Source organism: Lontra canadensis, unplaced genomic scaffold, assembly GCF_010015895.1.
Source record: "Lontra canadensis isolate GAN:19392208 unplaced genomic scaffold, GSC_riverotter_1.0 scaffold88, whole genome shotgun sequence".
Classification (NCBI taxonomy): Eukaryota; Metazoa; Chordata; class Mammalia; order Carnivora; family Mustelidae; genus Lontra; species Lontra canadensis.
This window is the reverse complement of record NW_022631082.1, coordinates 4,796,504-4,811,788: the sequence shown is the minus strand read 5'-3', so window position 1 is coordinate 4,811,788 and position 15,285 is coordinate 4,796,504. Positions and strand designations below refer to the sequence as shown.

The 15,285-nt window shown below is 42.5% G+C and overlaps 1 long non-coding RNA gene across 2 annotated transcripts; it reads right to left on the bottom strand.

The window, feature by feature from the left end:
- Positions 1-8,560: 8,560 nt before the first annotated feature.
- On the bottom strand, positions 8,561-14,382 carry LOC116883058. 2 transcript variants are annotated; one of them, XR_004385723.1, is made up of 3 exons: positions 14,321-14,382; positions 13,855-13,939; positions 8,561-9,450 (listed from the first exon to the last, which is right to left on the bottom strand). It is a non-coding gene; the product is annotated as an uncharacterized LOC116883058 (long non-coding RNA). The 2 variants fall into 2 exon arrangements; XR_004385722.1 differs by lacking the exon at positions 14,321-14,382 and adding an exon at positions 14,147-14,305.
- Positions 14,383-15,285: the final 903 nt, after the last annotated feature.

Here is a 15,285-nt window from a genome sequence, read left to right as displayed (position 1 = left end):
TTAATGTAAGGAATGTAAGGAATATGGGAAAGGCTTCACTTGGTCTTCCAACCTCCATAAACATACACAGATTCAAAGTACAGAGTGACCCTATGACTGTTAGCGGACTGTGGGAAAGCCTTCACTACTTCCCCATTTGAAGCCAATGGAGATAAACCCTATGAATGTAAACACCGAGGAAAAGCCTTCACTGTTGCCTCAACCTGTAAAATTGTGGGGCGCCTGGGTGGCTCAGTGGGTTAAGCCGCTGCCTTCGGCTCGGGTCATGATCTCGGAGTCCTGGGATCGAGCCCCGCATCGGGCTTTCTGCTCGGCAGGGAGCCTGCTTCCTCCTCTCTCTCTGCCTGCCTCTCTGCCTGCTTGTGATCTCTCTATCAAATAAATAAATAAAATCTTTAAAAAAAAAAAAAAAAGCTTCACATCGAAGTCAGGACTTAACACCTTAAAACGCAGAACAGATTGAAGACTTATGTATGTAATAAGAGTGACAAGGTCTGTTATTCCCGTGCATTTCAGAAAACAAAACAACCCACATTCGAGGGAAACTATGAATATGAGGAATGTGGAAAGGTCTACAGGTGTCCCGTTGAATACGTGAAAGAACCCACTAGTGAGATGCCTATGAAGCGAAGCAGTGGGGAAAGCAATCAGTGTCCCACAACCATGTCGGAGGAACACAGTGAAGTTCAATATAAGAGCCGTGTGGGGCCCGTTTATAGGCTGGCTTCGTGGATCTATTTTGAACGTGTGCCACTCTGCCCTGACCATTTGTGGGAATGGTCTGGCTTTCTGCCCTTGATAGCAGTGCTAGTCCAGTCTAGTTTCTGGTACCTGGTTTTCAGCCTGGCCCCACGTGGCACTACCACCGTTAGACTTAGCGCTGTGCAGGCCACCTGGATCCTCTGGTTACACTGACCTTGTCTAATACTGTGAAGATGGCGAGCATGTGAATCAGTTCACTGCTCGTAGTCCGTCTGCAGTGCCTCATGCTGGTGAAGGGGGAGGACATAGGTCTCTAAATTTCCTGAAAATGTTCTCTCTCACACCTGCTCTTTCTGGGTTAGGAAAGACTTAAGAATTAACAGCCCTGATCTCATGCTCTCGAAAGAGAGCAGCACATGTAGTACTAGGTTCGAAAATACCTTTAACCTCGGCCAGAACACGGAGAGGCTGTTAACAGAATGTTCTCTTTGTTCCCAAATCACCACGGCCCGGAAGAACAGTTAGGTCCTTTGTGTTCCGAAACAGCTGCACCTGGCATGTGACGTGCTGATTCGTTTACATCACTTCAAATGCTGTGAGGTGGGAAACCTTGTGAATAGGACAGGTCCTGATACTCTTGTTATACTTGATGTCCCACTGGCAGTTCCTGCAAGTGGCCTTTGGGCAGAGACACAGAATCTATCAGAACCTTGGTTTAATTTTGAGTTAACACATTCATATACTTGTAATACTTGAGCAGCCTTTAGTTATGTCATGGGTGGCCTTGGAGGCTACAGCAGCTTACTGTCACTTCCCTTCTAGCTTAATCAGATCAGTGGAATACACTCCAACCAGTCAGGTTTAGTTACAATTCCCGATCAGACGTGACCTGGATAGGGGCACCTGGGTGGTTCAGTCAGTTAAATGTCCAACTGTTAATTTCAGCTCAGGTCTCAATCTCAGGGTTGTAAATTCAAGCCCTGCATCGGGCTCCAGGCAGGGCATGGAGCCTACTTAAGAAGCGACATGGGTACATTCCTGTATGTTTGTGTTTGTTTGATTGAGATTGGGATATGAAATGAGTCTCCTGAGTATGGGTGTAGTCTTAACTGCATTGTGTGTATTGCAATATATAATACACTGGCCTTAAGTGACGTTATCTCAAAACCCACAAGTCCTAATTCCAACAATCTGATACCCTCATCAGTAACATCTATGTGTTCCAGTAATAATGGTAGCTGACTTCTGTCTCACCAGGATCCTCTTTTCATAATCTCGGATTGTCTCCCCCTTAATGTCTTTTATATGGGGAAACATGAAGCATTTTCCACCCGTGGGTTTCACTACTCTGTGATCTCCTTTTCCTGTGGGAGAAACCTGTGGCAGTCTAGCTCAGTTCTGCTGGAGCCTTTCTAACCGGAGAAGCTTGATTACCTCAGTGACATGCACTACGGTCACACCCATGCTGAACTCCTTCATTGACAGCCTGGGGTCCTGGGTTCTCTGCCTGGGAGAGATGATGGTCCATGATGGGATGCTGGCCTCAGAACCAAGAGGACATTGTGGGCCCCAAATACAAATATTGTGAATTTAAGTTTTCTGGTGATTATTTTCTCATAATGGATATATTTATTTTACTTTATTCCCCAAAGTACCTATGACTTGCTTCTGTTTGTCTTTGTTTCTCAACAACCTCTTCAGTAACTACTTTGTTACTTTTCTTCCCTAATTAGAGCACCAAATTTCTGTGTTGGTCAGATTTCCTATAGCCATTCCTCAGATGTCCAACATTAGATATGAAACACCACATCAGATGTGGCATGGTTTTCTCAAAAATCATCCTCTGAAATGTTGATATTTGCATTCATTTACTTTGGTGTATTTTTCATATTAGTGGACTAAAAAGGGTACTACAGTTGTAATTGAAGCACTTGCCATAATAAAAACTGCTATTTTATGTATATAATTTGATGGAATTCTTGGGAGATACTTTCTCATTTACCCCATTTTTCATAAAAGTTTGTGATTGCAATGGATTCTACCCTGGACACAAAGACATAGTTTTGAACTTCCGGTGTGTAGGAATCTAGATTTGAGTGGTAGTTTGCTTAGGTGTTTTTATGTGGTATATTGCATAGGGTAAATCTGATATATTGCCTCATTCTTTGCCTTCTGTCCTCTTTCTTTCATTCCCTCTTTCCTTTATTATCTTTGTTTAATTGTACCTTTATTTCCCATTATTGCCAACAAGACCCAGGTGGAAACTACTTTATCAGTGCATGACTGGTGGAGGAAAGAACAAAAAAATGAATGTTTCATGGATAGAGTATTTGGGAATATGAAAACATCTGGAAATGGATAGTGGTAATGGTTGCACAAAAACCAATGTACTTGATGCCAGCTGAATAGAAGTGTACACCTAAGTGTTTAAAATGGTTAATTTTGTTACATGTATTTAAACACAATAAAAAAGTGACAGTCAAGTGGAAAGAGATTGTGAGATTTCTTTCTGATAATATCTTTAATTCCATAATGTAATTGATGACTCTTGTTAGTTTTTAGAGAAATATTTTAATATTGGCCCTCAACAGTCTAGACCACAAAGGAATCCAGAAGGACTTCTGTCCCAACTGGCTCCTGGAGGTGGGCCTGCTCACTTTGGTCTTCCTGCTGATCTTGAAGCAGCCCACAACCCGGCTCCAGACACTGAGCCACAATGTAGGAGGAATCCTGCCCACCCAGAAGAAGTCTCACTCTTCAGTGCCCTCTGAGGCAGGCCTGCAGAATTTGAGTCATGGATGTGGACCCTAAGTTAGCCTTGTGACTTGGCTCCAATCCCTTTCAGTTGTGGTTTGAGGCCATTTATGCCTGCCAAGTGATGTGTTATGAGTCCTACCGTCCACATAACCAGAAAATACTACTGCTATCTTTGAATCCTGAATTGATACCTTGTCGTAGTGTCAGGATACTGAGTCCGTATCCTGACAAGGTCCTGGAGTGATGTCTCTTCTGACCAGGGTGAAGACTAAGTCAATTGCTTTGGTAACAGGATTGTGTACCCCAGACTCAATGCAGAGCTGACAGCAGCCAGGTCTGGTCTCAGTCCCACTTGACCATGATTCCAGAAGCAAAACCCATCACCCCAGAGACCTGACATCAGATCGTTTTTGTCCATGAAAACAGGCTATACAGTCTGAAAGAGACATTTGTTTAATTACAGAGACACAAATGACAAGCCCAGTTGCCTGCAGACACGGCCAGCAGACAGACCATTAAGTAGCCTAAGTTGAGCTGACAGATGAAGGGCTTTTCTGTACTGTGACACTAAAGACTGGAAGAGCGATTACTCAAAGGTATAGATATAAAGAGGCAACGATCACAAGAATTAGGCAAACATGATATCATCAATGGAAGTACCTTAAGCTGAGCACCTACTGTGGTAAATGTAACATTCCCAACCTTTTTATATTTACCACGAAATATTAAGACTTACAACACTACTATAATCAAAACAGATAAGAGCATAAGTAAATGCAATACTAGTGCAGGTGTTTATTGTTTAATAAAGTCTGAATTTTGTATCTGTAGGTCAAAAATAATTTATGATTGGTACTGAATCAACTGGCCATCTTTTCTGGGGGAAAGAGGGATTGGATCCACTACTCCACCCCATATGTTAAAATATATCCTATGAGGATTAAAGAGGTCGGTGTTTTTAAATGGATTATATTTAAGAAGTAAACTATAAAATGTGTATATAATTGAGAGTTTGAAGGGACTTTTTAAAGCAAGTTAGGAAATCCAGATACAACTTTTATTTTTTAAAATTTATTTAAGAGAGCCCACACGTGGGCTGGAGGAGCAGAGGGAGAGAGTCCCAAGCAGTCTCTGTGCTGAGTGCAGAGCCCAACTCAGAGCTCAGTCCCACGACCCTGAGATCAGGAACTGAGCTGAGACCAAGAGCTGGATGGCCAACCTAACTGTGCCATCCAGTTACAATTTTTAAAAATGCTTCTTTGCCTACATGAAAATCAAAGGATTTGTGCAGTAAAACATGAAACACTAATGTAGCAAAATAGGTTGTCAATTCAGTAGATGCACACAAAACATTTAATGATGCCCATGAACAAGTCTTGATAAATATGTTTTAAATCAGTGTTTTAGGGGCTCCTGGGTGGCTCAGTCATTTAATTGTCTGCCTTGGGCTCAGGTCATGCATGATCCCAGGGTCCTGGCATCGAGTCCCACATTGGGCTCCCTGCTTAGCAAGGAGTCTTCTCCTTTCTCTCTGCCTGCTGTTCTACCTACTCTTGATCTTTGTCTCTTTGTGTCAAATAAATAAAATCTTAAAAAAATTAAAAAATCAGGGCACCTGGGTGGCTCAGTGGGTTAAAGCCTCTGCCTTCGGCTCAGGTCATGATCTCAGGGTCTTGGGATCAAGCCCCGAGTCAGGCTGTCTGCCCAGTGGGGAGCCTGCTTTTCCTTCTCTCTCTGTCTGCCTCTCTGCCTACTTGTGATCTCTGTCAAATAAATAAGTGGACTCTTTAAAAAAATTTAAAAATCAGTGTTTTAAAAGATCTTTATTAACTGTGCAAAGACCATTTTCCATTCAAAATCACAGCAAACATGATTAATGGAGTAATTTTTTTAATTTTTATGTTTTTTTTTTTAAGATTTTATGTATTTATTTGACAGAGAGAAAGAGATCACAAGTAGGCAGAGAGAGAGGAGGAAGCAGGCTTCCTGCTGAGCAGAGAGTCTGATTTGGGGCTCGATCCCAGGACTCTGAGACCATGACCTGAGCCAAAGACAGAGGCTTAACCCACTGAGCCATGCAGCACCCCATATATTTTTTTTAATTTTTAAAACGATTTTCCAAAATCAGACGAGATTGTGATTGTTCAGGGTGGCATGGCCATAGACTTTAAAACGATTTTATTTATTTGACACAGAGAGATCACAAGTAGGCAGAAAGGCAGGCAGAGAGAGAGGGGGAAGCTGGCTCCCTGTTGAATAGAGAGCCCGATATGGGTCTCAATCCTGGGACCCTGAGATCATGACCTGAGCCGAAGGCACCCAGGTGCCCCTAATGGAGTAATTTTAGAAACATTCCTGAATAAAGCAAGAGTGCCCAGTGTCAGTGTTTTTCCACAAAATGTGAACAAAAATATGAAAGATTTACAAAAAGTCATTACATTGAAAGCAAGGAACCGGGGCGCCTGGGTGGCTCAGTGGGTTAAAGCCTCTGCCTTCCGCTCGGGTCATGATCTAAGGGTCCTGGGATCAAGCCCCGCGTCGGGCTCTCTGCTCAGCAGGGAGCCTGCTTCCCTTCTCCTCTCTCTGTTGCCTCTCTGCCTACTTGTAATCTCTGTCAAATAAATAAAATCTTAAATAAAAAAAAGAAAGCAAGGAACCAGTGATAAGAGTTTACCATTGTGTCCAATATAAAAAGAAATAAGGGGAAATAAAGGCCTACATACGGGGTTGATGGAATAGGGGCAATATAGTAGTTTACAAATTAGGGGGAGATAAATACTGAAAAATACTTATGCTAGACATAAATCCATATTTATTAGTAATGACATATTATGGGCTAATGTCCCAAATGAAAGCAAAGGTTTTTAAAGTATTTCAAATAGATAATATTTGAAAATTTGAAAATATTTGAAAAAGTAAGGAAAAACAAGCTGATGTAACTATAGTACTTCACAAACTTCATGAAGAAGCAGCAGAGTAGGGGCACTATTCCCCTCTTGCTCAGAGAGGAAACCTCCTGTGGAAGAAATTTCATTACTGCATTGCAGATACTCTGGCTGCCATTGTTCTCCCTCTCCCAGAAATCCTTGACTCTGTTAGAATGTCTTTCCCATTTCCAAAAGTCTTGAATGTGTGATTTGATTATTCCTTTCTTCCAAGGTGTTAAGTGAACCTGTCACTATCTCACAGATTTTGGCAGAGGAGCTGAGACTCTGACGTTAGAGACCAAGGCAATAACTGACTCATGGTATAGCCAGTAGCATGAGCATCAGTATGTGTAAATTGGCTCCCATTGTCCCGTCTCACAGGGGTTCCAAGGGCCCCGGGTGCTGGAGAAGAACGCTGAGCTTGCAGAACCCAGTTTATTTGAAGCAGTCAGCCAGCCTGCTCTTTATCTTAATGGGAGAGATGATGTCATCTCTCAAGGTTCCACACTGCAAAGGCACATCTAGCAAATGGGCCAAGGGAAGAGTGATCAGGGATTTGCATTCTTCCCAGGTAAAAAAGTGAATGAGAGCAAGAGAAAAAGGTGCACAGATAATTCCCACTGAAGCTGTAAGACATGTGTGAAGTTTGATTTGGATTATTAGAATGGTTTCATTAAGCCTCAAAAAATGTCATCAAGCAGCTGCAGCCTTGATGGCCACACATGACATAAACCAACCCAACACTGCTCCACATCAGAGCTATATGAATTTGTATCACTGAGGCTATTGTCACAGTTCATGGATTGAATGACAAGCACAGAGCCAGACCCCATCACCATGACCCCTTGGAGCTTGAGCTCCAAAGATGGTAGGGTGGTTTTGCCAGGCTGTGGTGTTGGGTGTAGGGACGGAAGAGCACATTCATTGTCCTCACTCACCCTCTTGCCACACAGCTTGAATAGAAGGCCTTCCCAGTTGGTAGGGGTGTGTTCATAGGGCATGTACTCATGCTGCCTCATGGTATGAGGTATAATCTCACCTCTTCTCCACTCATCCCATGCATCTTCCTGAGATTCCACGAGATAGGATCAGATGAAAGAGGGACACAAGGTCTTCTTCCCAAAATTGACAGACATGTTTTGTATCCCTTACCCTGGCCAGTGTGATTCAGTGTAGATGGACTCCATGAGCAGTTTGAACAGTGATGCCCTGAGGCCCTGTGCTTGAAATGTAAGACCAAGTCAATCCAGTAAGAGTATCCAGATGGGTAGAAGACAGTAAGGACAATAAAGGGTGAATTGAGTAGGCCCACTTTTGGGCGGGCTGCAACATGGAAGGTGTAGCCACTAGACTGGCCTGGCCAGGCCAATCAGGGCAAAGACAAGTCATGCCCCCAGAAAAGGTTGGGACACAATAATAAATGTTTAAAACAGACCTTACAACCACCCACAAGACTAATGCCTGTGAACAGACCTAAGATTCTTGTTTTTAAAAATATTTGAGAGAGCATACAGGAGCAGGGGTGTGAGGGTATGGGGGAGAGAATTCCCAAGCAGACTCCCTGCTGAGTGCAGAGCCCAATGAGGGGCTCAATCCCAAGACTCATGAGATCACGACCTGAGCCAAAACCAAGAGTCAGACACCCAAACAACTGAGCCACCGAGGCGCCCCTCCCACATTCTTTATATCCATAGGGGTTTATACCAGTTTGAATTCAAATGGGATTTTTAAAGAAGATTTTATTTGACAGACAGAGATCACAAGTAGGCAGAGAGGCAGGCAAGCAGGCTCCCTGCTGAGCAGAGGGCCCAGTGCAGGGCTCCATCCCAGGACCCTGACATGACCTGAGCCGAAGGCAGAGGTTTAACCCACTGAGCCACCCAAACGCCCTTCAATTGGGATTATTAAAACATGAATAATTTTGGAAGGGTTTTCTACATTTCTTACATTTGAAGTACTTCTCCAGAGTGCAATGTTTTATGTTTACTAAGAGAAAAATAACTAATGAAGGTTTTCCCACATTCCTTACATTTATAAGGGTTTTCTCCAGTATTAATTCTTAAAGGTTGTGCTACTTTTGAGGCAACAATAAAAGCTCTCCCACTTTCATTAAACAGTCATAGTGTTTCTCTCCAGTGTAAGTATGCATGTGAGTGATAAAATGGAAACTGGCAAATGCTTTCCCACACACAGACTACACTCAGTTTCTCTCCATTGTGAGTTGAGAGGATTAACAAAACGCGAGGAAGCAGTAAAGGCTTTCCTATGTTTGTCACATTTAAAAGGCTTCTCCATAGTGTGAGCTTGTAGTTATGTTCAGTATGTTTTGAGAATGCAGCATAGGTTTTCCCACATTGCTTACACTGGTAGTACTTTATTCCAGTGTGATTAAGACATGAGGAACTCTTTCCACATTCTTACATACAAAGGTACTCTCTTCAGTATCAAATCTTGTAGGTCTCTTAAAATTGGGAGATGTAACAAAGGCTTTCTCACTTCCTTACATTTATAGGGTTTCTCTCCTGTCAATTAACATGCGTATGTAAAGGTTTGCACAACAAGGAATATTTTCACCACATTCCTCACATTCATAAATCCGTTAGCAGCGGAAGTTTCTTCATGCACTCGTGAAGAACGGGTGTCTCACCTTCCTTGCTTTCACATGTTTTTTCTTCTCCATCATGAGTTGTCATTTGTCCTTTGAAGTAAGATTGATCATGGAAGGCCTTCCCACTGTCACTGCATGTGAAGGTTTTCTCTTGGGTGCTGGTTTTCCAGTCCAAAATATTTGGAGTCAGATGGTTTTTTCTGTGTTGTTTAAACCCAGGAAGTCTGGGTCTCCACTACAGGGTTTCTCCTGCAGAGAAAGGAAGCCTTTTCCATATTCCTTACTCTCATAAGTGTTCCCTCCATTCTGAGTTCTCCTGTGTGTCTAAAGGTATGAGCATTCACTCAAGTCTTTCCGACACTGCTCACAATGAGTTCCCATTCAACATGATTTCTTGCCTGTAGGGGAATAGATGAATGATGCTTCAAAGATTTCTGAGTCATTAATTGATCCTACCTGTATCAAAATAGAAATAGCATTGCAGTGCTGATTAGGATTCATACCATTTCCAGTGCATTTATATACCTCCTGCCCTGTTCATTTCTTTCCAGCTGGGATGACAGATTCCTTCTGCCAGCACAATGGGCCATCTTTTAAAATCCTAGAGGGATTCCTTTTGTTTGATGGAATTTCAATTTTTTTTTTTTAATGATTTCGATTGTGTGAGAGAGCAAGCACGCACTAGTAGGGAAACAGCAGGGAGGAGAAGCAGGCTCCCCGCTGAGCAAGGAGGCCAATGTGGGACTCGAGATCATGACCTGAGTAGAAGGCTGATGTTTAATCAACTGAGCCACCTAGGCATCCCTGTTTCAGGGAATTGTTTTAAAAACTCAACATCCATTTATGTGTTTGGGAATGAATACTTGTTGGAATTGTGAAGTGACAAGTTTCGAGGTAGATCTAGTATATCCCCAAATTCATCACACTGAGAATATCTCACAAGAAAAATTGTTTTGTCTTTGGAAAATGTCCCTTATCTCAAATATCACTTGTGCTAATATTCTAGCTAAGAAAAAGCTCAATCTTTTCCAACTATGGGAAATAAAAAAATACCACTTTATAAACTTAAGTGATTTCAGTGTTTCTATCCCATTGGATGTTTTTTTCCCAAAATATTCTGCCAAATTACTGAGTATTTGGTTTTACGCTGCACTTTGTTTGAAAGTAAGAGAATAACAAATGTAAGAAATTATAGAAATACATGTAGGTTAAAGGACTTAAAAATAGTGAGGTTCATTTGAATTTGTTACAAAATTAAACATGCCAAAACCCAGTACAATAGATTTGAAGAGTTTGGCTATGTCAACAATTTATTTTTTTTAAAGATTTTTATTTATTTACTTATTTAACAGAGAATGAGAGAGAGAGAGAGAGAGACTGACTGAGAGGTCACAAGTAGGCAGAGAGGCAGGCAGAGAGATGGGGGAAGCAGGCTCCCTGCTGGGCAGAGAGGCTGATCCCAGGAACCTGAGATCATGACCTGGGCCGAAGGCAGAGGCTTTAACCCGATGAGCCACCCAGGTGCCCCAACAATTTAGTTATGATGTTAAGAAGTTGGTGAAAAAAACGACTCTGAAATTAAACAACATGATTCTCTTCAAGGGCAGAATCACTCATGATGCCCTTCTCTGACTACAGCTGAGTGAGAACCACTGTGGCACTGTATGGCAACAGTGTCTGTTCGTGTGGATTAACTTGAATGCAGAGAGATATTCGGGAATTTCAAGCTAGAATGGAATGAATTCCAGTCAGGTAAATGTGGCAATTACAGTCATCTCTGGTATTGTCTTCTTTCTTTTCTCCTAGGTTTTCCTTCTAAGGACATGTTGTTCTTTCTTGAAACAAGGATAGAGACAGAAAAGATGAAGACTGAATGTTTAACAGGTTCTTCTCAGGTAAGAAAAAAGCTGATCCTTCAATAAAAATGACATGCTACATCTACCAGATACATATATTTCCTTATAGGTAGACCTGTTTCCACAGCTTCCTAAAGGAACAGTCACTCTGAGCCCTGTTGAATTTTCTTACAAAGTACAGCCTATCAGAATGAGAGAATACCAAATAATCTCAGTATCTGCATTTCATAATGGCGACTACATGTTATTTTGGCAGGTGCTTATATGATGAGGCTCAAAATGTGCATTCCTTGGTTTATAAATTCATCAGTGCTTACAGGTATCTCTTTTCTCAGGAGTTTGCTGCAAGAAGAAAACCGGACAAGAGCTTTTATTTTTTATTTATTTATTTTAAAAGATTTTATTTATTTACTTGAGAGAGAATGAGAGAGAGAGAGAGAGAGAGCATGGGAGGGGAGAGATTCAGAGGGAGAAGCAGACTTCCCACTGAGCAGGCAGCGCGATATGGGACTCAATCCCAGGACTCCAGGATCATGACCTAAGCCGAGAGATATGACTGTGGCACACATTCATTCTGAAACATTCCTCTCTTGTGTGGTACCCCAGCATGTACTCCCAGCCTCTAAGGCTATATAATAACACATCTTAAGGGTCATAGGGTTGTGGAGATCTTTCTGTCTTGTGGCTACCTAAGCCATACTTCTGTCTGTGAGTCTCCTTAATAAACCATCTCTCATCGGGGCGCCTGGGTGGCTCAGTGGGTTAAAGCCTCTGCCTTCGGCTCAGGTCATGATCTCAGGGTCCTGGGATCGAGTCCCGCATCGGGCTCTCTGCTCAGCGGGGAGCCTGCTTCCTCCTCTCTCTGCCTACTTGTGATCTCTCTCTCTCTGTCAAATAAATAAATAAAATCTTAAAAAAAAAAAAAACACCATCTCTCATCAAACTACACTTGTTTGCCTTCTTTGGTCTTGTATCTCCTTTGACTTTGGAGTTTGTTTTGCATATACCTTTCAGAAAACAGTGCTAAACACTCTTCTCTCTGTTGATAACTCACTCATGGTTGATATACTTCATTCCTGGCTTCAGTGAAGCCTCTAACACATAAACTTAATACAAGTCTAAAAGCTCTTGTCCAGGGACGCCTGGGTGGCTCAGGTTCCGACCTCAGGATTCTGTATTGTGCAGGTAGAACCTAAAGCAGAGTCTCAGAAAAAGGGCATCAACAAGGACTTATTATGGGACATATTCTAGGCCATCATCCTGCAAAGCTGAGGGTGAAATCTGCTGGAATGCTGCACTACATGAACCAAGATTATTTCAGAGAAGATCAAGAATGACAAGTGGACAGGGCCTTCTCCATCTCTCTGGAGATCAGGTTATTTGAAGTTGGGTTCATATTAATTAATCAATCAATCAAAAATATTGATTAGTAATAATTCAACAGGATCAATTACTTTTTCTGTATAGATGACATGCATGAAAGCTACTGTAACAGGACGGTATACAAGAGGTTATTAATATCAACTGCCAATAACTGAGGACTGTTACATATCAGATGTCTCACTAGAGTTTTGAGCTCACACATATGTGGAAAAGTTTGTATATCTGAATCTGCTTCTTTTAATGATTTTATATTTAAGTCATCTCTACACCCAACATGGGGCTCAAACTCACAACCCTGAGATCAAGAATTGCATGCTCTACCCACTGAGCCAGCCAAGCACCCTTCCCCACCTTTTCTTAAAAATGATTTTAAGTATGAATCTATTCATTCAACTGTAACGATCTAAACACAAATCAAACATATCTGTTAAAATTTAGTGTCCAATGAATTTTTAACTTTGAATGAAGAAAATAATGCAAAGTATCTAAAATTTTTGGTACTGATTGCATACTGCAGTAACTACTTTATATAATAAAGAAGTAAAATATTCTTCAAAATAATATTAACTTTTTCATTTTTGTTCATTGTAGATACTGAAAATAATTATGTACATGGTCTACACATACTTTTACTGGATAGCACTGGTCAAGGCTGTTGCTGAGTATATAAAGGAAAAAAAAATTTGTTTCTGTCAATACCACTGAGCTTGCCTCCTTGGATGGGAAGCTTGAGGCTTGTTCATTTGAATTCTTATTGAGGGTTTATTCCTTTCTTCTGTTCAGTAAATAGTAAGTTATGTCTGTGGCAGATACTCATGAGAACAGTTACATATACAGAAAATGTCCCAGACATAAAAGATCTAACATTCCTATTGTAGAAGATAGACAATAAAGTAATAATTGACCTATCAATTCATAAGTGACATGGGAAAATAAACAGGTGGGGGGGAAAAAAGGGTGTCCTATATACCCACCCCACATAAATTCTGTTGGTTTCTGGGCAAGACAACGGAAAAAAAGAGAATCATTAGCTCTTCCATATTTAACCTAAAAAGATTAGAAAAGGAATGCCAAAGTTTTTACAAAATAACTCAGAATATGTTAAAGTGCTGAAACTCCCACAGGTGTTGGTTGGAACCTCCAAACAAGATGTGTGCTTCCCCTTGCCTTGACAGAGGGGCAAGTCCATGCCACACTTTGCTCAACATGTGTGCATTCTGTGTGTCTTTTCAGACAACCGCCATTTCATATTTTGTATTTGTTCCGCTTTCTATTTAATTTGCCTTTATGTTTCTTCATTTTGCCAGACTTCCTTTATGTTTGTTTTTTAACTGTCTGTATTTTATGTCTAACTTTCTAAAAAAAGATTATTTCTTTGAGAGAGAGATCACAAGTAGGCAGAGAGGCTTCCCCCTCTCTCTCTGCCTGCCTGCCTCTCTGCCTACTAGTGATCTGTCAAATAAATACATCTTTAAAAAAAAGTATATTAACTTCCTACGTGAACGTTATGTGTCAGAAGCAAAGAACGCGCAAAAATAAAGTCAAACCATCAAATAAAACATTCCTTTGCATCCAAGAGGAAAACAGGCCCGTGGGAATCAGCTCCCCGCACAGTGCTCACCCGAGTGCGCCGGAACCGCGAGGTCCGTGAGGACGTGAGCACACGGCCAGAATCTACCAACTCGGCGGATGAAGCTCTTTTCCCCCTGCAGAAAAGTAACAAAAGTTGCTTCGCAGGCTCCTGAAGAGGGAAGCAGTGTATGAACCGACCCCCCAGAAGCGCCCTTATATTTCCTGAAAAGCTACTCCCGAGGACACCCCAGCGGAAGGCAGCGGTGCGCGCCAGGTCTCTTTTTTTCTTTTTTAAAGTTTGTTTGAGTCATCCCTACACCCAAGGTAAGGCTTGAACTCACCACCCCAAGATCGAGTGGCTCGCTCCACTCACTGAGCCCGCCAGGCTCTCCACAGGCCAGGTCTCTTTAAGCAGGAACCTGGGAGGCGCGAGACACTTGTCCTTTAACTGCCACCTTCCAGCCCCTTCCCTCTCCCTCGGGTTAGCCTCCAGACGCTGGCAGGCGCGCACTCACAGCCAAAGCGAAACCAGACCAGCGGCGGAAAAGACCCCGGCGCCTGCGTGATCTCATTTCCGCTTCCCGCCTGAGGCCGGAAGGGGCGGGACCCCGCGGGCGGCCGTCGGCCTCGTCGGACCGCCTCAGGCGGGAGAGCGCTGGTTTCCTCCCGTCTGGGTGTGGGTGGGCAGGGCTGGGCGAGGCCCCGGGGCGGGGACAGAATGGGATCCCGAGACTAGGCGGAAGTTAGGACCAGCGCCGTGGGCGGGGCTTACTCTTGAGGGCGTGGCTGCAGGTCCGAATAGACCCAGTGCCTGTCGGCACTGCTGAATATTCAAGCGGGAAGGGCGAGCGCGCGGGGGCGCCGACGCCACGACAAGCACAGGAGGACTGCCTGCCCCTCCCCTTGTTCCTGGACCCCTTACAAGGATTCTCCCCTATCTAACGTTCTTGCCAATCCTTAAAGTGGTCTAGCTCCTCCAGTCAGTCCCTTCTTTAGGTCTTTGAGCACCATGCTAAACTCCAGTAAGCGATTCCTTTAGATTTTCAATGTAATGACATTTTCTGCAAATCTGTTACCCCCCCATAATAATTCTTTTTATGTATTTAGTTTTTAAATACAAATGATACCGGACTTTCTTCACTTCTCAGGAATATATCTGAAGTTTCTCCAGTAATCACGTTCTCTGTGGTTGCTGTGGTTTTCAGTGGATGACCTTTACGGAGTTAGTAAAGATGTTTAAACCCTGATTTTAATGACATTTTATTGAGTTGTTCATGTGCATTATCGAATGTGTCTTATACATCTATAACTATTTTGCTAGGTTGTTTCATGTGTTGCTGTATGGAATACTAAATGTATGTAGCCAAATAACCTATTTTTTTTTAAAATATTTTAAGATTTGAGAGAGAGAGAGAGAGAGAGAGAGAGACAATGAGCAGGGAGAAGCAGACTCCGCAATGAGCAGGGAGCCTGACATGGG